We start from the raw sequence: 20,808 nt of genomic DNA, 5'->3' as shown, positions 1-20,808 counted from the left end.
GAGACCTATGGCCCTTCAGTGCTTATTCAGCAAAATTATTCCTTTAGACCCTCATTCAGGAAAGTATTTAAGTATTTGCTTTATTTTAGACGACTTTAAGTTACACTAACTCTGCAATAAGGTAGAGTTTGAAGGCTTACTTTTTCTTGAATTTAAGCTTTTATACGTAAACTTCGATTACAGAAAAGTAAGTTTTATTTCAGGTAGTCGGTAGCATGCTGCTTTCTTAAGTCAGATCTAGAAGTTGCTGTCAGTTACAATCATAATGTTTAGAAGCTGTTAAAGATGAAGTCATGTTTAATATAGGATAATTTAATATGCTATAGTGTGTTCATTTAAACAAAGCAGAGTTTAGGAGATCAGCCTCTTGTCCAGCTAGTTCTCTAAAGTACCAATTTCCTATTCTTTACTTTGCCTATGACTTAAAATCTTTGCTCTGGAGTCATACTAAAGGGTGTTCTGCTAGATAGATAATTGCAATGAGCACCATTCATAATACTGAAACTGTCCAAGGTCCCAACCATTCCAACATCTACACGCTTTTAGCCTTGAACAAATGAATATTCACACTGACTTCATGGATATGGGACTACACACGCCCTTAACGTTAACCACGTGTGCAGCCTCTTGCAGGTTTAGGTCCAAAGAAGTTACTGGGTGGGAATGAGTAAAGCTGTGGTCAGGAAAACTCCCAGAGATGCTATTTTCTCAATTAGATCACACACCTAACTTAACAACTTCCAAGTCCCTTAGGTCTGCATGCAGACTTGCTACACTCTTCAGAGAGTATCTAAAGCAGAGGACAAAATCCACACCCACTAAAATCAACAGGAGTTTTGCCAACAGGGTCTGTGTGACCAGAATCCCCCCTCGCAGAATGTGCATTGATTTTGGAGGTTGTTTATGATGAATACAATATGGACTTTTTTTTTTCTTTTAATTATTCTCCTTAGGCTACATTTATCTTCCTTTCTCTCTTTCCTGTGCAGATGAGTTGACAGAGAAGGCAGAAGGCACAACAGATGAAAGAGGCTGCAAGAAAGAGGAGAAATTCCACAATTCGGTCCGAAGAAACAAAGATTTTATTTGGTCTCATGGCTGTTCCTTTTGTCGTCAGCTGGATTTTGCCAGGGATTTTGGTGAATTGAAAATACCTTGTGCTGTATTTTTTGTTCCTGACAGATACAGGGATAATGGGCTATAGTTTGTTTAGAAAACCTTAATCCTGAGTCTGTAGGGAGACCCTCATGGTCAGGAACTTCTTTCTGTTCAGGTTGGATTAGGAGACATCTTGTTAGCTTTTAATGCTGCAATTTGTAAGCATAGACACTTTGGTTCTGCACTCATTTTTAACCAATTGCCAGATTTAGCCAACACATGGTTCCAATTTTACCCCACCTCAAATTCTTATGATGTAAATTTTCATGGAAAAGTGTCGCTTTGAAAACCAAAAAACTCTATCAAGCAACTTAACATTTCATCAGCAAATATATTTGCAACCATTATCAGCAGCTTGCTCTTGGCAATACCCCAATGCACTCTCCTAGACAGTGGATTTCTGCCTCCTGTTAGCTGCTAAAGCTGTAATATTTTCCTTGAAATTTACTTGCAAGACTCTTATCCCCAAGTCCCTAGTATCTCCTACTTTCTTTGAACTGCTTAGGCCATTTCCAGCCACTGAAAAAGAGCCAGTCCTTTAGAGCAGATGACTGAAGTCTTGGAAAGGGAGAAGAGAGTCAGAATCACACAGGAAAATGATTTTTTTTTATTTTTTATTTTTTTTCCCTTGGAATGATAACGTCTCCATCTAAGTTCTTCTGTTTTCCCTTGTTATTATATTCTTACAGCTCTTGATTATCTCACCTGCCTGACAGTGCTCAAACACACCAGATGGACCGAGTTTTCCATTCCCATTTTGCAATAGCTTTTCTTTTCCATGAGACTCGACTACACAACCGAAGAGAAAAACAGAACATTGGTCATACTCAAAATTAAGAAAATGCCAAGTTATCCCTTGAATGATAGAATGAATGAAGCCTGGCCTCCCACAGGACTGTCCTTGTTCTTCTTCCTATCACCTCCAAAACTTGCTCATATACCCTATGACTGCCAGATCAGAAATAAACAGCATTTATTGAGGCCAGCTCATAGTAATGCACGTTGTGAATCACCAGCTGGCTGCAACCAAAGAAAATAGATAATGGCTAAGTAGAAAATGCTTTTCCTTTGGGTGTCTGGGGTGGGAGCAGGGGAGCACTCTTCCCCATCCAGCTGCCAGTTTTCCTGAGCTTCCTGTCTGTGAAATTCCTACCCCTCTGCTACATCGGTTAGGAAATGTGCAATGGATTTGAAAGCAATTTAGATTGGGAAGAATGGGCAAATACTGTGATTACAAAATCCTAACCTCTGTACCAACCTGTCCAAAACATAGGGATACATTTCTCAGGGCATCAAGGGGCCCTGTCCCTTGCAGAGGATTGGAGCTATCTTGCTCCTGGTAGAGGTTAGAGACTTCTTCCTGCTGAGGTCTGAGCTCTGAGAAGATGTTGCTTCTGACTCTTGCCAAACTGCTGACCACGCAGATGGTGAGGGCAGGGCTTCCTCTGGTTATGAGCTTTTTTGAGAGAAGTGGAGACGTGCTGACATTTCAAACACAGAGTGGCAGTGTGGCCGTCATACCTCATAGCATCTGACTTGAAGCACAGAACAAAGTGCCAGGAAAAGAAGGGCAAGGCAAAAGCATGGATGCATTTCCCTGTAACTTCTTCATATGTGCCAGAAGAGTAAAATCCCCAGCTTCTTTTTCTCAAAAAGAAATCTCCAAGCGTCTATGCACAAGACTAGGGAAGGGCTTTGAAGAGATACTTTGGGAGGCAGGGTGAAATGTGGTGGGCTGGGCACTTGCAGAGGGTCTTGTAAGAGAAGAACCAGGACCTGAGGAGCTTTGTTGGAATAAGAACTTCCAGAGCTGGGTATCATTGCCACAGAGGGACGTTTGGACGGAAGGCACCTGCCCAGATCAGATCTGGCAGGAAGACGTTGTACCACTGCAGGTACCGGGCTAATGACGAGAGCAGGCGGTACATGGCGTGAGGGCCTCAGTACTGGCCTCAATCCCTCCTTCAACATCGCTGCTCCTGCAGCACTCGGTGCACCGGCTGCCTCTGGCACCTCGCCTGTCTCGTCCCAGCACGCTCGAGCAGAGCGTTTGCTGGCGAGGAGGAAACTGCAGCCATTTTTAAAGAGCAGGCCCCTCTTCCCTCCGCAGCTTATTAAAGAACAGCTGGTGAGGCGTGCTGGCAGATAAGTGCTTTTCTGTTGTAATCTCGTCATAGATTAGGACAGTTTTCCAAATAAATAAAGAAAAAAAGATTAGTTAGTCAGTGATGAGGTGGCCACAGCGCTGGAGACCCACCCTCTCTTCTGTTCGCCTCCTTTCTGCCCTCCGGCTCCTATCAGCCGTGTCCAGAGGCAGAGGAGTGATAGCAGCCCCAGGTTCACTGGGCCGGCACGCACTTACCTACACAGCGTATTCACTTGTTGATTGCTTAATGCATCCAGAAACCCTGTCTGCTCAAAATCCTGCCACAAAACCTGCCACTGGCCTCCGAGCCAGTTCTCACCCAGAGACACACCAGCCGTGAAAGTGGCGTCTCACCAGGCAGAGGCAATATTTCAGCCGAAGGCAGGCAGGCTTTACCCTAAAGGCAAAGGGGCTATCGTTTTTCATGTAAGCACCTAAAAGCATGTTTCCCTGGGCCAGGTGCCCAGGGCTGGGCTGGTCCGTGTGGATCCTGTTGGTCTCGGCTGGAGCACGGAGTCCCTCCGGAGCAGATCCCAGCTGAGGGCTGGGGCCTGCTTTTGGTAGAGGTGGGGCTGCGTGGCTCACCCCTCACTTGCTCCTTTGTGAACATCAACCTTATCTGACTGCTGGGGAAACTGAAGCCAAGAAATAAAGTCTGGCTTTTCAGAGTGTGCTTTAGACTTAAATGCCCTGATTTGGAAAGGCATGAAGACACCAGCTCTTCCTCTTGACTCTGGCTGGCAGTGTAGACCCTTCACACATCATGTCACTTATTTAGAGCCCTAAATTTAGAACCTGAACTCTCAGCAAGGCGGGGTTTTGTCAAGCCATGGGTTTGTCACTACTATGTGTACAGCCCTGCCTCCAGTTGCCTTTCAGGCAATTTGTCCCTTTTTTGTCCTTTCAGGCAAGTTTAATCCTTTCAGGATATTTCTTGTCCTTGATTGATAGCCAGAGATGCCTATAATATGATTTCTGCTGTCAGACAGCCTGGTGTTTTAAAAAGAATCCTAAACAAAACTACATTTTTCCATTCAGAAGTACATGTTCATCTTCAGAGTACAAACCTGTTATGATGAAAGCTAGGAAAACCATCCTAAATTTTTAGAGCTACAGAACAAGAAAAGCCCGCTCTCAGATTTAAAGATTCACTGAATCATGCTTTTGCTGTTACAGAGTCAATCTGCTTCTGCTGCTCTTGCTTTTGTTTTAACTGGAACAGAGGAAAAAAAGATTAATAAGATTAAAATAGAAGAATAATTTTCTCAGTTCATTTCAATCCTCCCTTTAGTCCATTGTAGTGATGGAGAACAAGGCAGTTAACTTGTTCTTACCAACACAGGAGTACTGAGCACAATAAAGTACTACCAAAGGTAAAATCTTTCATTTCAACCACTCAATTATTTTCTAGTTATGTCCAGCTTAAAAGAAAAGGCGAGAATGACTTGGCTCAGTTTGAAGTACTGGATGTGGATTGATAATTTGCAGCTTCGAGCACCTCCTCCCCTCCCACACACAAATTCATAAATATAGGGATAATATGATAAATATATCCATGGGTCATTTGAAATTTCAGATAATTTACTACTAGTAGATTTCTGGTTGGGGACTTTCTTTCCCCAGCTGATTCAATATGTGCTGTTACCTAAAATCAAAATCAGCCTCATACAAAGCTGCTGAAAGCTTTATGTGCTCTGAGAACACACCACACCTAAACGCAGTCAGACATTGTTTCCTCGCTGTAGGAGAGATTGCAGAGAGTTACAAATAATAGCTCTGTTGCCCAATGTATTTTTAATGGATTAGCAAAGTTAACAAATGGTATCTTATTTCTGGCTCCTTCTGATGTAATGTAATGCTTCCAAAAGCATACTAGATGTTCCAGTTTAATGACCCTTCCTCTTTTTGGGGAACAAATATACACCTCCCTGTTGCTCAGTCCTTCACACCAACCTTCCAAAAATAGCTGGAGACAGGACAGCATTTGCCCTAACTGGATTAGAAATACTTGGGTCCAGTTTTACTTTGTGATGAGAGGAGTTTTGACAACCAGTGGACAGCTTTAAGCAAATTGGATTTGGTGGGAAGGATGTCAGTGCACCTTCCCAGAGCAAACCACAAGCCTGTCAGGGACTAGTCCTCCTCTCATGGTGGTATCAGCTTATCAACACCATCCGATGTGCTTCTGGCAAGGGTCGCTGGTGTCTGTGTGCAGGTTACACCCAACCATGATGATCCTAATGGAGTGGGAGGAGGGAACACCTTTTGTCTTTTTTTTAATTTATTTTTTTCCTCTTTTTAATGTGACCTTCTTCCATCTAAGCGACTGCTTTAGGCTCCTGCTTCTGGTTGGAAGGGCGGGGTGAATGATTTCCTCTTCCTCTCCCTTCCCTTCCCTGTTCTGAGCTCTGCTGCACACATCACTTGGCTGGGAGAGGCAGAGGGGAAGGGTGTTTCTAATGCCAAGAGCTTGGAAAAGACTGTGAGGATATTTTGCATGATTCCTGTTTCAGGCAGAAATACACGCAACTGCACAGTGCAAGGCAAGAAAGAGCAAAATGAAAAAATCCCCATCCCCAGTCCCAGGGGAGTGCTGTGCAGATGAGACACTGAATCAACTCATCTGCCTAAAATGGCTGATTGCCCTGTAGCAACAGGCAGGAGAAGAAGAAAACAAAACCAACAAATTCAAAGGAAAAAGCAATCCAATTAAAGACCTTGTAAGACCCATGTAGTCAAGTGTTCCTTTTAAAGATTGTCTCTTTAAATTCTCTCTCTTGTTGCATTGCCCCAGAGAGATGCTGAAGCCACAGAAAGGTCCAGCAGAGATCCAGGTACCTGTGAAAAACCTCAGCAACAACATTGCTCATTTCTCCCATCAGCTGCCCCAGATGAAGTTTAGGGCCTGTCTCCCAGTTAGGAGATGCCGAATCGTCCCCAGCTTCACTGCTGGGCTGTCCTAACCAAGCAGGCACCTGGGTGTAGGCCCCTTTATTTTGGTGACGTTTTGCTGGCACATTTCAAACCATTCAGAACTGTTTGCCTCATAACCCCCAGACCAAAAGGGACTGGAGCTGAGATACAAGCACAGTGGTCTATGCTTAGCAGTGTGAAGCATTTTGAGGACAAAGGACAGAAAGAACACCTTAATTAGGAGGAGGAAGCCATCTCCTTTTATTTTTTTTTTATTTTTTTTATTCAGCTAATATGAATGAAGCTTAGGGAACCCAGGTGGCTACTTTTGCTGGCAGTATGAAGGCTGTATGACAGCGGGGAAACTGCCTGAATCTCACCATCTCTCAGTTCCTGGGTAGCTTCCCTCCACAGTCAAACAAAACCAGTTTTGTCTTAGACCTAAATCACAGCTCCCCATTCTTTTTCAGGTCAGCCTCTTGCAGTCTGATGCAATCGCAGCAACGCTTCCTGGCTGCTGCAGCTCACGCAGTCAAAAACGTGCTGTTTTCAACCTCCAGGATCAAAAATACCACGCTTCCCAACACACTCTACCTGCCCACTTCCAGGAACACCACTAAGTGCTACACACCCTGAGGGCGATGACGGGACGGTCACATCCGAGACAAGGAGTGACGGCCTTTGGGGACTGGTGCAGTGCAGCAGAAACGCGGTTGCTGTCTCTGCCCTACTCCTGGAGGCTGGCGGCAGGTCATGCCAAGGGGAAATCTGCTCTCTCGGCAAAGCCAGCACAGCCTGCTCTCTTTCAGAGCACGGTGGAAAAAGCACTTCTTTGTTCAACGTTTTTACTAAGTGTAAAAGTGTAAAACCCTTGATGGCTTGCCATCTGGATGGAAATTGCTCCCGGTTCAGGGGCAGGCAGGTAAAAGGCAGAGCATGTGGGTGCAGCCCTTTTTTTTTTTTTTTCTCCAAGTTTTGAAGTGGAAAGCATTTAGTCTCTTGGGTGATTACTGCCATATTTATGTGTAATAACAGTAAATATTTTTGAAAGAACAACACTAATCTGACAAGCACCAGCAGCGAGCGGTGCTCTGAGACTGAAGCGAGTCCACAACTCTGGGAAGGAGGAGGCTGAGAAAGGTACTGCATGCAAGGTGCAAAGCAACTTTGGAAATGCGTGTCTCCAGAAGGAAAAAAATGGGGCATGTGCTTGTTTGTGGAGACTGGGTGGGGGGCAGGACAGAAAGGTGGTGCTGGAGACCTCGTGGGGAGGAGGGCAAGCAAAGCGGGAGGATGTATAAAAGAGCAAAGGGCTTTTGTGAGCCGTCTGGCAGATGCTTGAGCAGGTGGAATGCGAAATGTTTACACAGTTCATATTTCAATATACTAAGAAAACACGGGGAGTCAAGCTCTAAGCTGTTATTAAGCTCCCCCTCCTCCTGTCCCAACCACTTCTTTAAAATCTGCCTTCAGATCTCGAATGAAACTGCTCTCTGCTGGACCGATGGCGCTGGGGCAGCGACTGTGCCACCAGCTGAGAAAACAAATTTGAGAAAGAGAGTGTGCGCTCAGGTTAACAAGCCTTGGGTGAGCAGGTCCCCCCCCACCCCGTTCCCTGTTCTCACCTCCAATTCCCCAAAGCCCCTGGAAATAGTGTGCTTTGGTAGGAGAAGCTGTCAGGCATCGAATGGCGGCCGGGTTTCAGAGCAGGGAGTGGGGAGGAGAGGGGAGATTTACAATGTTCCAGTTTTGACTTTTTGCGTAATGAAAACCAGAGGTCTAATAAAATACAGCAGCAGTGACATTGGGGGAGGGGCTGGGGAGAGAAAAAGGAAAACAAACTTTTAGGATAAAATAAACATTGTGCACTCAAGTAAGGAGTCTATCTCTATTTCCATCTATGGATACAGACATAAACACACTCTCCTCTACTAATTCAAACTAAGAAGATTAAATCCAGGTAAACTGAACACAGGATAGGTAGGAACATTTCCCATTAGCAAATCATTCCTCAGCAATCTAGACCAGAAAGGAACCTTATCCAGAGGACTGTATGAGTGGCCCAGAGGCATTTCATGCTTAGTTGCCACTCATCCGTATTCAGAAAGGGACCAAGAATGTATTCTTTTCAAGCTCTCGGTTCATTCATTCGGGTCATAGTGGTGAGGGGGTTGTATTTACACTTTTATTACTTTTTAGGGAGAATTTTTTTCTTCACGGGGCTGCAGCAGAGGAAGTAATAGAGTACAAATGAATACCTCAGTGGGCTGCTTTACATCCTGTGGGATGAAAATCACGTTGTGAAATAACTTCAGTCACTGGTAGACATAGTGCTTCTCATCTTTAAAGCAATGTGGGAACATTATGTTCAGGATATATTGGCCAGTTACAAAAGCTGATGGACCTGTGCAGTGCACAATGCAGGGTGCATCCTCCAGAGCTCCTGCATAGGACACACACTTCAGGATGCAGAACCAGAATTGCTACACGGTGGAAAGAAAGGGGTCACGGGATGCACCCTCTGCCCCTTCCAGTTGTTCAGGGAAGTTCAGCTTCTGAGCTTAATTCACACAGGTTGGTTTCATTCTCAGTTGCTGATTCTGGGAAAATCATTTAACTTCTTTGACTTCTCCAGTTACTCATCCATAAAACAGATAGTTTTATTTTAGCTGGGAAGCTCGAGTAGAATTTCTACTTGAAATTTTTACAGGAAAAGTAGTATAGAGGGAAAATAAATGCCTAAATGGCAGTAGCAGCAAGACATACTTGCAATTCGCAAAGGGCTTCTTTGAAATGCATTTGTTAATTCTCTACTATTTGCTTGGGCTTGGGAACGACACATCCTTTGACCACATGCCATATTATTGGTGATATATTCACTAATAAAGTCACAGTATCCTGACGACAATGAAATACAGCATTTGAAATTCAATAACCACATCCTGTATCCTGTTCAAGGACCAAGAGCAGACAGGCTGACTGGCTTGCTGGGCTCCTGCTCTTAGATCACGTTTGGCTAATGCAAACTCAGCTGCAGAGCAATGGTCCTGACTTTGGGTGTCCTAATACAATCTCCAAGTTTGGGAGCAAGGTTTGTCGTCCATGCATTTATCATGGCTTCAAGCCTTCTTGCCAACACATTGAAGAAGATGTACTGCACTCTGCCTAATTCAGAACATACTTTGGAAAAGCAGTGAGTGCTTCGTGGACAGACTCAGACCTCCTCTGGCAGAGAACCAGATTCCCCTGATTCCTCCTCCTCCCCCTCCTCTCCTCAAGAAATTTAATGCAAAATATCATCTCTGGACAAGAGGCAATAAAGCTAATATGGAACACACAGCCAGACAGTCAAAATCCAAACCTGTATTACTACATTTAATTCCTCGTTCACCCGCCTGGAGAAATAAGTGAGCTGAAGCCTCACTGTCCTGAGCTATGCATGGGTCCTGGCCCTTTACTGGCACTCCCGGTTATACCAGTAAAGCACAACCCAAAAGCCTGTATCTGCAAAGTCTATCTAGGAAGCTAGGAAATGAACTCTGGGCAGTTCTCTATGAGAACAGCGTAGCGCGCCGATCCGATCCCACTTCACCTTTTTGCAACATCAAATCCAACAGCACCCTCCACTGTCTGTGGGAGGGAAAGAGAAGTCTGCCTGGGTAATTTCCTCTGACAAGATGATAAAAGCCAGCCAGCAGAGATCATTCTAATTACGACAGATTATCCAGCTGTTTGAAGAACACAAATTAATATAGATGATTGTAAGTAAGTGATTGGAATGTGGCCATTGGTTTGAGAAAATAAAAAAGAATGACACTTCAAAAAAATGCAACCAACTTTGGAGTAAAATTAAAGATGAAATCATAATTAGTCTACTGTGTATGTCTGCTATGATATCGTTCCAAAGAATGCAAAATTCTTTATGGTTAGTACTTTTCCCTTATGCTGTTATTTTAAGATATTTCTTCAGACTCTAGAAAATACAAGTCAGATGTGCTTTCTCACAGTAAACCTCAGCCATTTTAAGTTTGAGCGACTTATAGGCAGAGCACCGTGCACATATGTGAGTCATGGCCCCTTTCAGTCACAAATGCAGGTCACTAAACATGACCACCAGCTACTATTTCTAGGATAGGAGGCCCTTCTGGAACAACAGTAGCAGGAATATTTCATGAAATGGATCTATAAAAATAGATTGGTTTGCCCAGTTTTTTTCTTCCCATACATTTTTTCCTACTCTTCCTCCTGTTTCATGTATGCTTCCCCTCCATAAAACATCCATGACTGAACTAAGTTTTCCACTAGCATTCACAGGCATAAACTAATGGAACAGAACTGCCACTGGGAGAGCCACCTGGTAGTCAGGGAACGAGGTGCATGTACCAAAAATGTCTGCAGAGGGAACGAGAGGGCAGGAGAGTAACAGGCAACCAAAACTGCTGAAAGAAGAGGGAAACGATGAAGAAAGAGGATACAGTGAGGAAAAAAGCCAGGTTCCTCCTCCAGCTCTGTGTACAGAGTCTCTTATCTCCTTCTGTCAGAGCTGAATGTGCTTTTGGTTGTGATTTGTTCTGCACTGTATCCATATACTCCAAAGTCTTGTGCCATTCTTGTTGCAAACACACAATAGCTCGGCATTTTCTCAGTCTGTGTGTCCAAAGAGTGGGAGCATAACAAAGATATTACAGATCTGCCCAAGTAACCTCAGAAGTCCCCTAATTTCCAGCACGGAGCATCAGTTCCCAGCAAGGCAGACATGTCTCACTGGGGAGACTTCACAGTACCGACAGCAGGAAAACACAGGGAAAAGTCTCTGTACTGCCTCAGATGAACAAATGGTGTAGAGCCCAAGTTGGAGAAAATCTTCCTGATTTACTAGTGTTTTGCTTGTTTGTTTGTTTTGGAATTAGCACTGCTAGAATTGGTGACAGGAGGCTGATAAGGTAAAAGCAGGGATTTAGGTGGAGGTGGGGGAGGAGACAAAAGAAAGGGTCCAGTGGGCAAAAAGAAAAGGAGGAGAAAGATGAAGCAGCAGTCGCAAGGCTTCTCCAAGAGTCATGCTTGACCTTTGCTGCAGCTGACCGTGTACCAGAGCATGATGCTGAGACCCTGGGGCTGCCTTAACTCTTTAGCTGCAGAAACATATGGCTTGGTGTGTCTGCTTGTACTAGACTCATCAGAGGAGACAGGGACTGAGCTCATGCCTCTGTTTTCAGGACTGTTGCTTAAATACTTATTGTATACTCTATTTGTAATTAGAATTGGAATTATCAGTGGGAGTCCAACTCCCATGGAATGCAACGTTGGGAACACATTTACCCTAAACTCCTTCCAGAAATGTGATTAAAAAAAAAAAAAGTTTCCCATTTAATATTTCAGAAGCTTTTAACAAAAACATACACAGTGAATCTAAAGCTTACTTCCTGCCACACAAAAAACAAAATATGGACCCAAGAAAACCCCAGACTCAGCCTGAATGTTCATAATGATGTTGCACAAGGCTTTGGCAAGACTTTATCCAGAATAGTCTGTACAGCTCAGGTCACCCACACTCAAGAATGAATTTATTCAGACTGGGACAGTTGTGGGAGACTTCAGGCTCAGGGAAAGAAAAGCCTGTCTTTCTGTGTGAGCCCAAAAGAGCCTGTCTTGTTTAGTCTAGCCAAAAGAAGGTGGAAACCTGTTCACTTTTTATAAATATATATAGGCAGTAGACACCAGAAGGGCTGACGAGCTATTTAAGCTAAAGAATGATGTTGTCAGAAGAACAAATAGTAATAGGCTGGCCCTGAATACATTCCCACTGGAAACTGTGACAGGTTTTCTAGCAGAAAGGGCAGCAAATTTCTGGTAAAACATCAGTAGTAGTTGAAATGTGAAGAGCGATCAGTTTACGGGAGGGATTATGTAACATAATTGCCTGCCCTAACGAGGGACTGAGTCAAAGATGACTACTCAGGAGGTCCTTCCCAGCCCCGTCTCCTCAGCTGGCTGGTGACTTGGATGCCTTCCCCATTGGGTTCCCACACTCAGAGCTGCTGAAGGGGCATGGTTTCAGAAAACATGGAGCCTCTCTGAACATTTTGCCTGGGTCGTCCTTAAAAAAGATACACTGAAAAAAAAAAAAAAGTCATGACTTACAAACACCTCATTTCCCTCCCCAACCCCCCCCCCCCCCCCCTTTTTTTTTTTCTTTTTTTTGGATTACAGATTTAGGATCAACGTTCTCAGACATTGGCTTGAAAGGGGATTACCTGATACACTGTTAGGTAGACGTTAACCTGTTAACAGCAATGTATTCTGGTGCTCATGCCCTGTGGCTAATTTAATTGTTAATCATTGTTTAACAACACCTATGGCTATCATATACTATCAGTTGGAAATGATAGTAATGAAACACTCTATTACCTTGAAGAATCTGAGTGGAGTCATTCAACTAGACAAAGCAAGTGCCTGTATTACAGAAGTATATTTGTAGATTGCAATAGTTTACATCAAATCCATGTTTCCTCTGGTCTACAACACCCAAAACCTGAAAGAAGACAGCAAGTTTCATAAATATTAACAGACCTTTGAGTGTGTGTATCTATCATTGTGACACAGATTATTACAAAACGCAAGACAGGTAATCTTGGCAGCAGAAATTCAGTTGGTGTTCCATTAGCATCTGCTGCCCTATACTACTGAATTACTTTCCATTTTTAGAGCAATTTTGAAACAGTTTCATTATAAAACTGCATACACAAAAAACTGCCTCCAAGCCACCTCATTCTTCTGACTTTTTTGTGGTTCATCATGCAGCTTCTGTCAATAATTTAAGTTACTAAATGATGGGATCCATTTTTGGCAATGCTTAAGAAAGGTACAGCTGTGAGTTCTGGTTTAGAAATGCAGAGCTTATATTAGGAAACAACTGTTTGTAGCGAGGCAAGAAAGCAGAGAGAAGAATGCATGAACTACTCCTGGCATTTAGATTATGGTTATTGATTATGATTATGATTATGATTATTCACATTATGGTGATGAAGACTGCCTTTATGCAAAAACACATATATGCAGTATCTTAACACATATGTCAAGGTGAGCAAAAAGGACTGCTTTCCTTGATAACTTATGTAAAATCTGTTATGAAAACCAGAAAAAAGAGATATGCAACAAATTTCTAGAAGCTGAGACTGGAATTGCATAGAGATTTATTGAATTTCTAGAATTTCTAGAAGCTGAGACTGGCATTGCATAATGATTTAATGAATCATTAAGTTTGTAAAACCAAGGCCATTCGTGGCTGCCGTAGAAATGTCAATGAAACATCACCTGACTGTGGTTCTCATTCTGCTATCAGCAAATGTAAGCTGTTGGATACACTGCAACGCGGCTGTCTTATTTTATACTCTAGTCAAAAATAGCTCTACAGGCTAATCATATGGAAGGGAAAAGTACACAAGGAGTTAAAGTACACTAGGGAACAGTATTTCTTTCAGACAGGTTTTCAGTCATTGCTGCTCCTGCTTGTTTTATGTCTACACTGAGGTCAAACTAGTGTGGACTAGTATTGAGCACTGTTTACCAGAATGCCTGAAAAAGACACAAAGCTTCAAACCTGGCAATTTCACACACTGAATTTCTACACATGGAATTTGAGAGAACTTTGCAGCATAGGTCACCAGTTGATAGAATGATACTTTATTTTCTTGCTAAAGCCAAGAAGTTTGACATAGCTTTCTGAACACCATCATCATTTTTATATTTTCTCCCCAAAACAGCATTCATCAGCTTTCTATATGTGAGAGATCTTTGCATTCAAGAAGGAAGATCACCCCTTAAGAACATTCATCTTTCAACTGGTTGCAGCATTAATTTAGACAGGAAAGCAACTGATGAAGGTTGCCTATTAACTGCAGGCAGTCTGGCTGTTACAAGGCACTGGAGACTTTTGGAAGATTATAAGGCCCTGCAGTCAACTGTTATAGTATAGATGTGTTTCTAATCAGCACAGTGCAGCTGATTTGTTCACTAAGAAGCACATATGCAAAAATAGCGTTCATTTTCAGTTATCACTTAACAGCAACAACAGTTTGGAATAAAGCAAGCCATAAAAGCATTTCCCACTGGAACACATAAATATTTATGGGAAGGGGGGAGTTATTTTCTTTTTATAATATTGTTTTTGAAATTGAATTAGGATCCAGCTTATAGGGTAATTAAATAAAAACACTTGTATCTGCCTAAAGGCTCTTTGGGCAGGTGTTATGCCTTAGGGGAGATGTTTAGATGGCTTTTATAACTTCTGGAAAAGCAAACAGCTATCTCTCAAGTGATAGCTGTATGGTTTCACCAAGTTTTTGCCCTAATGACTTAAGGTACAATAACTTCGTGGTTTGCCCGTGTGGAGACACTGTGTTATCGTTTTTAGTTGTTGTTGTTTTATGGCATACCTTTAAAAACTAAAAGTGAATCCAAGCAGAAGACTGGTGTGTTTCTTTCCCATGGATGGGAAAACGCAGACAAAAAAAATAAATTATATGCACAGTAAGAAAAGCAAACAAACAAACACACAAACAAAACCACACCATATGCAGCATGTGTAAATGAGCCATAGCTTCAACTAGTCATTTCAAAGGCCTTTTTCCATGGTCTATGTTTAAAGTACCAGTCATTCTCCAGTAAAGATTGCTGAATCAAGAGAGCTGCTAAAATGCATCCCATCTGGTTCCCATGGCATGCCTGTTCATTACATTTAGAAGGCAGGGTAAAATGTCCCATCTTTCCAAAGAATGGACATGCTGTCAAATCATCATTTATGCCCATGGAAGTACTGAGGAAATGGTCCCAGCTAATGTTTCTGAAGTGTTCATGTTTTTCTTAACTCTGTCCTCTCCATCCTTCTACTCATCAGGTCCGCCTTCACCTGCCAAAATATGCAAGCATTAAGCAGTACAATAAATTCTCATTTTTCAGTCTCAAGAAATATTCCCTAAGTCCAACACTGGATCATTCACTTGGAAAAATATAATCAAAGAAAAGTTTGCATCCAGAAGCAAAAGTCAGATCACTGTAAAACCTAAACTATGTCTGAAGTTTTATGGACAGAGAGCTTGGATTTGCTCAGGTTCATGCTAGGCTTGCTTGAGACAGTGAAACTCCACTTCCATGTAAAAAAAGATTTGGCAAGTCTCTGCTAAAACTGACTTCATTATATATATATCATGTTCATTCCCTCATGATGGGGGCTCAAACCAGATCAAAGCACAAAACAAGGTAGTCGGCAACCCAGGCTGTGTTCCAGATATAATTTCTCTTGGCTGTTTTGCCTGACTGTGGATTTGTACCTTCTTTTCAGGTACCTAGCACATCTCAGAGTTAACACGAGCAAGGCAGTGAGATGTGTTTCCTGCTGTCTGCAGACTTATATCAGGCATCAGCTCAATTTTCTTCAAGTTTAATTTATTGCTTTCCTTGGTTATGGCTTCACTAAGACTCAGAAAGAAAAAATAGGATTTAAAGTATATATATAAGAGGTTTTCTGATTTCAGCTCTGCCCCGGGTGTGGGTATGTGGACTCAGAGCACCTGGAGCTTCACAGAGTGCAAGACCTGAGGCTATCTTTACTCTCTGATGGTGGTTTTCATTCTTTCAGTTCAATAAAAGATACTGACTAAACAATGATCATAATCCTCAGTTTGTGTAATCTGAGGAAGTTCATGCTCCTTCCAAACTCCCTTGAGGAAAATATGGGACCACACACTCAGTTTTACCTTTTTTACTAGGTCATTTCTTCCCCCCATGGTCTTTTATAGCCCTTTTAGCTGACCGTATAAAGACAAGGGGTTGTGGCAGAGTTCTCATAGTTGAAACTACTGTGGAGCAGATTTAAAGCTGCCTGGTGATGGAGAGGGGTGCAGCCTCACAGCTGGAGGCCAGTCAGAGCCAGTATCAGTGCAGGGGTTTGCCCTGACCACTTTAGAGCTGTGCTTGCTTTCTGAATTTGGCCCAGAGTCTCCTTGGCTAGGGAGTCAAACAATGAGTGAAAAAAACAGTGGTTACAAAACTGAGTAGTTATTACAGCCTCTAAGAACTCAGCTTGTTTGACAGCTGATTCCCATTAAGGGTTTGTATGGATCATGCCAGTAATCTTGATAAACCTGTGATAAGGTGTCCAGATGTCCTGGTTTTGCCAGTTTCTAATTAGCAGTCCTGGGGTCCTGTCAGTTTAAGTTGGTGTTTGCTGCCCAGGGCCATAAAGTGAAAAGTTCTCCACATCTGATGTCAATTCTTCAAAGGAGGACCCCCTCCTTGCCATTGGATATTGAGTCCTGGTTGGAGAGACTGCAAATTTGATCAGCCTAACAGAAATTACAGGCAAGCCTGGAAACAATATTCTCATGTGCATGTCCTATTCTTCCTACACACCTCTCCTGTGCCTATGGCCATGAGTGCACCAGTGCTCCTAGGGAGAGTCAGAGCTTCTTGTACCTCTTGGTGTGTCTGTGTAGACAAAACCTGGTGCCACTTCTCCCTGCACATTGCCAAAGTTTGTGTCTCAAACATGACCAGTGGAAAAAAAATAAAATTACCCAAGCTGGACAGTGCTCTCACCTGAGGAGAAAAACTCCTCGGCTATCTCCAGTGAAAGAAACTGCTGGCTGATTTCCTGTCCCTTCCTGAGCACTATTTCAGCAACAATGTATGTTGTAAAGGCATCTATGAACACACACTACAGGGACAAAAACATCCCAGGTTTTTCTCTTGCTGAAAGACAGCCACTGGGAGGAGTGGAGGTTGAGCATTTGAAAAATGAAAACCTGAAGGGCAGGAAGAACAAGTAAGAGCTGTGTGGATGGAGTTAACTTTACTAGTCCTTCAATGCTGCGAGTTACAGCATTTTGCTCTCTGCCTGAAATATCATTCATTTATAGCAGGCAGGCAGAAGCAGCACTAGCCACTTCCCTGCCCACAGGGATCTCAAGATGACAACACCTAAAAACCAATACCATTTAAATTTAAAAGTCCAAGCAGGCTAGATCCACTTTAAAATTTCAAACAAAGAGTGCAGGTCACTTACCATCTTTCCATCAAGTGCTGGGAAAGGGAATTATGTGTGAGGCAAATTCAGCCAGACCCTTCTTTGCTGTAAATGCCCTGAGATCCTATAAAACCCTCAGCCATTTCTTCCATAGCTCCGGAGGAAAACTTTTCAAGAACAAGCAAACTATGAATAACTGGGGTGGAAGGCAATCTAAATGTTGTCACGACAGTTAAAAACTTAAGAGTTTAGCAGAAGGCACTGAGATTTCTCATGTTTTCTGTAATAAGAGTGGTAGAAAAGCAGTAGATGCAAACTTTTTATTGAGGCACAAGTGTAACACTCTTTTAGTGTCACCATTTGCTCATCCTTTAAAGCCTTTAGTTTTTGTCTCTTTTCTCCCGCCATGTATGTACATCAGAGTTGCAAATTACGGGGCCATAAGAGTCTTCAGAAGTCAAAAAAGCAGACACAGAATCCTAAAAATATCATCTCAGGTACTGCCTTTCCATCCCTATTCAGGCAGAGAACGCTTGCTGACAGCCCCCCTGTGTTTTCCATGTAGCAAGAAGGCAGGACCCCGGGAATCTGCCAACATGGCTCCACTGCCACCTTCTCCTCCCTCTTTCCACATCCCTCACAGCCACAAAATAAAAGCAGATGTGTTAAGAGAGCGCGGCATCATTGCTAAGATCACCCAGGGCCAACCAACAGGAGACTTCTTGGCCAACGGTATTGAACCCTCACGGCAAGAGATGAAAGTGGGCGCCCAGACACTCTGCCTTGCTTCCCAGCCAGCAAGAGGCAAGCAGTGGCCTTGACGTCCTGCAGGCATCAGCCTCTGCCGAAAGCACAGACACAGCACTAGATACAGACAGGCACAGCTCAGGGCTTTGGTATGCTTCCCCAGGCAGACAAGAATCGTCCCTGTTTAGTTTCAGCGAGAACTCATCCAACCGATCCGCGGAGGAGAGCCTCCAGTACGAGCCGCAGCGTGCCAGGAAAGTTAGCTGGTCATGTGAAATCTCAGAAGGAAAATGAGGAACCCCATTTGTCAGAGTTATAAACTGATAAAGTTGGAACCTTGCCTCTCAAATAATATTAATGATAAATAAAATGCAGCTTTTCAACGAGCAGGCAGGCTAAGCAAAAAAATACAATTAAAGTCAAATTTCTGGATGTCGGTCCCATTACTGGCTCTACTAAACGTGTTGATGTAGGAAGCAGAAGCTCTGCTTCGTAGAGATGCATTTTTATGCTATACACCCATTAGGCTACATTAAATTGTTTATATGCACTGTATGCAACGCGGGGACCTCACTGAGCGATTTCTGCTCACACTGATCCTGCCCCGTATCATGCTTGCTGCAAGCTTTGCATTCTTTTTTTTTTTTTTTTTTTTCAATAAGTGCAGTGAACTATGGTAGTTCGGACCACAAAAGACTATTGTTGGCTGCTTTAGAAAAAGGATTTATAGGCTGTGCCTTTTTTTTCTTTCAACAGATAAACGCTAACACCAAAATTATGGCACAAGCTCTTAAAGACCGATAATTAAAAACAAAGGTTAGTCCCTATGGAAAGAGGTACGGAGGTCTGTAAGATGTCCCTCAAATTGAAACCGACTGCATAACTCCCAAATAATGAGGATACAAATTAGCTATATGTGATCATCCGCTTCTGTTTATCCAGAACATGTTCTTTTCTTGTGGTTTTTGCATATGTTGCACTTACAGTGTGAATGAGCCACACACAGCTAGTGTTCACCATCCAGTATTTCACGTGGGGAAGATGGCAATTAACATTTTGGCTTAAATTCGAGAAAATTTACCTCCTTTCCATGACCCAGTGCCTGACTTGCCTCTTAGAATGACAGCTAGGACTTGTATACCTTAGAGCAAAACAGAAAGAAACTTCTATAAAGCACAGCACTTCTCTCCAGAAAATAGAATACCCACTGAAGAGGAGCTATGAAAATTCATTAATGCAGTTCTGGGAGAAAAAATAAAAAATAAAAAATCCTGGGAGGACAAAAAGAGGTATTCCAAAATTTATCCTGTGAACTAACTCCTTTTGATGTACAAATTAGCCTACACATCAAACAAACCCTTGAGAAAATTTCTTGCACTTCCTGATGTCAGTGATGTGTGAAATATTTTTTTTTCTGGCCATTTCTGAAGACATAATTTGTAATTTTAACAAAATGCTAAGGACCAGCCTAGCCCCTGGATAGGCTTACTTTAGTATGCTTTTGACTTTGAATAAAAAAAAGATGAGTTGCTCCCATGGTACATTAATATTTTTACATCAGCCCCTTGATGGAATCAGGGAGTGGAGAGCTGCAGCAGTTACCAAGAAAAGCTAAACAAAACCCAAGCAGCAGCATCAAGCCTTTTGCAGAGCTCAGGAACATCTGAATTTGGACTCGGCTGCACTCAGGAGGGAAGATTCCTGTTGATTTTTGTCTTGGCTGAGCCCTTCTCAGTGTCTCCAGACTGCAGTGCAGCGTGGCGTGCACACCAGAAGTCCAGCACCTTGGCTGCGGTTTCCACCGCTGGCGACTGGAGCTCAAACCCTGGCCAAGGTCCAAAGGGAAGCATGACAGTGGTGGTCTAGACTTGCTCCCCTGAGGGGCTTCATCCACATCATCTGCACACACGCAGGGAGGCACGCACAGCCCAAATACGCCACGGTGTCTGCGTATTTGAAGGTCAGGGCTAGGAAAAGTCTCCAACTGCTCCCCGCAGTGCTGGAGCAACAGATCAGGATGGAGTAACATCAGCAGAGCTGTGTGGGAGGCTGGCACAGTCCCCGATGATGCTCTGCCTGGTTCCAGGCAAGCCTGCAAGCCCCTCCTTTTCACTAGCCTTACTAGGATGGGGAGGATTTCACCATAATGGAATATTTCAGCAAAGCCCCCCAAAAAGGTCCCCAGTCTTTTAGCAATGATAGAGAAATTGTGTGGGCTAGGTTTGTGCCCAAGCAGCCAGAGCTAAGTGGCAAAGCTTGGGGGAAGCTGTTTCCACCAAACACCAGGCTGAGAAAATTGTCCCATCCACCCACACTTCTGGCTGGTCCAAATCATTCCCAAGGAGTCTTTCCCAGGGAAACACGTTTAACACACTTGTACATACGCACTTAAGTGCTTCACAAATCTTTGTCCTCTAACAGGAAAACAAACATGGCTGGGCTGCAAGGAGCACCTCCTGCAGAAGCTCGTGTCCCACTGCTGAGGGACTCAGTCCCCAGCTCATATCCTTAACTCCCCCTCGCCCCCTTCTTTCCCACCCCTTCCTCTTCCCCCCCTCCTCCACATATTAGTGTCTTTACTGACCCTTTTCTTTAAATACCCAAGGCTCTTTCTTTGGTCTGACTTCCCCCATGAGTGCGACCAGCTTGGTCTCCTTTATGTACTCGACCTTGGCATCCCTCCAGCACCAGCGTGTTAAGAAAGACATTTTCTATTCACCAGCTCTGACTCCATCACATGCGTCTCTGTAGAGTAGGTCAGAAGGCAAAGCCTGCAGAGTGTAATAATATTTGTACTGCTGTCTAATCCTAGACGGAAATT

The sequence above is a fragment of the Cygnus atratus genome, chromosome 2, assembly GCF_013377495.2.
Source record: "Cygnus atratus isolate AKBS03 ecotype Queensland, Australia chromosome 2, CAtr_DNAZoo_HiC_assembly, whole genome shotgun sequence".
NCBI lineage: Eukaryota > Metazoa > Chordata > Aves > Anseriformes > Anatidae > Cygnus > Cygnus atratus.
This window is presented reverse-complemented; position numbering follows the sequence as displayed.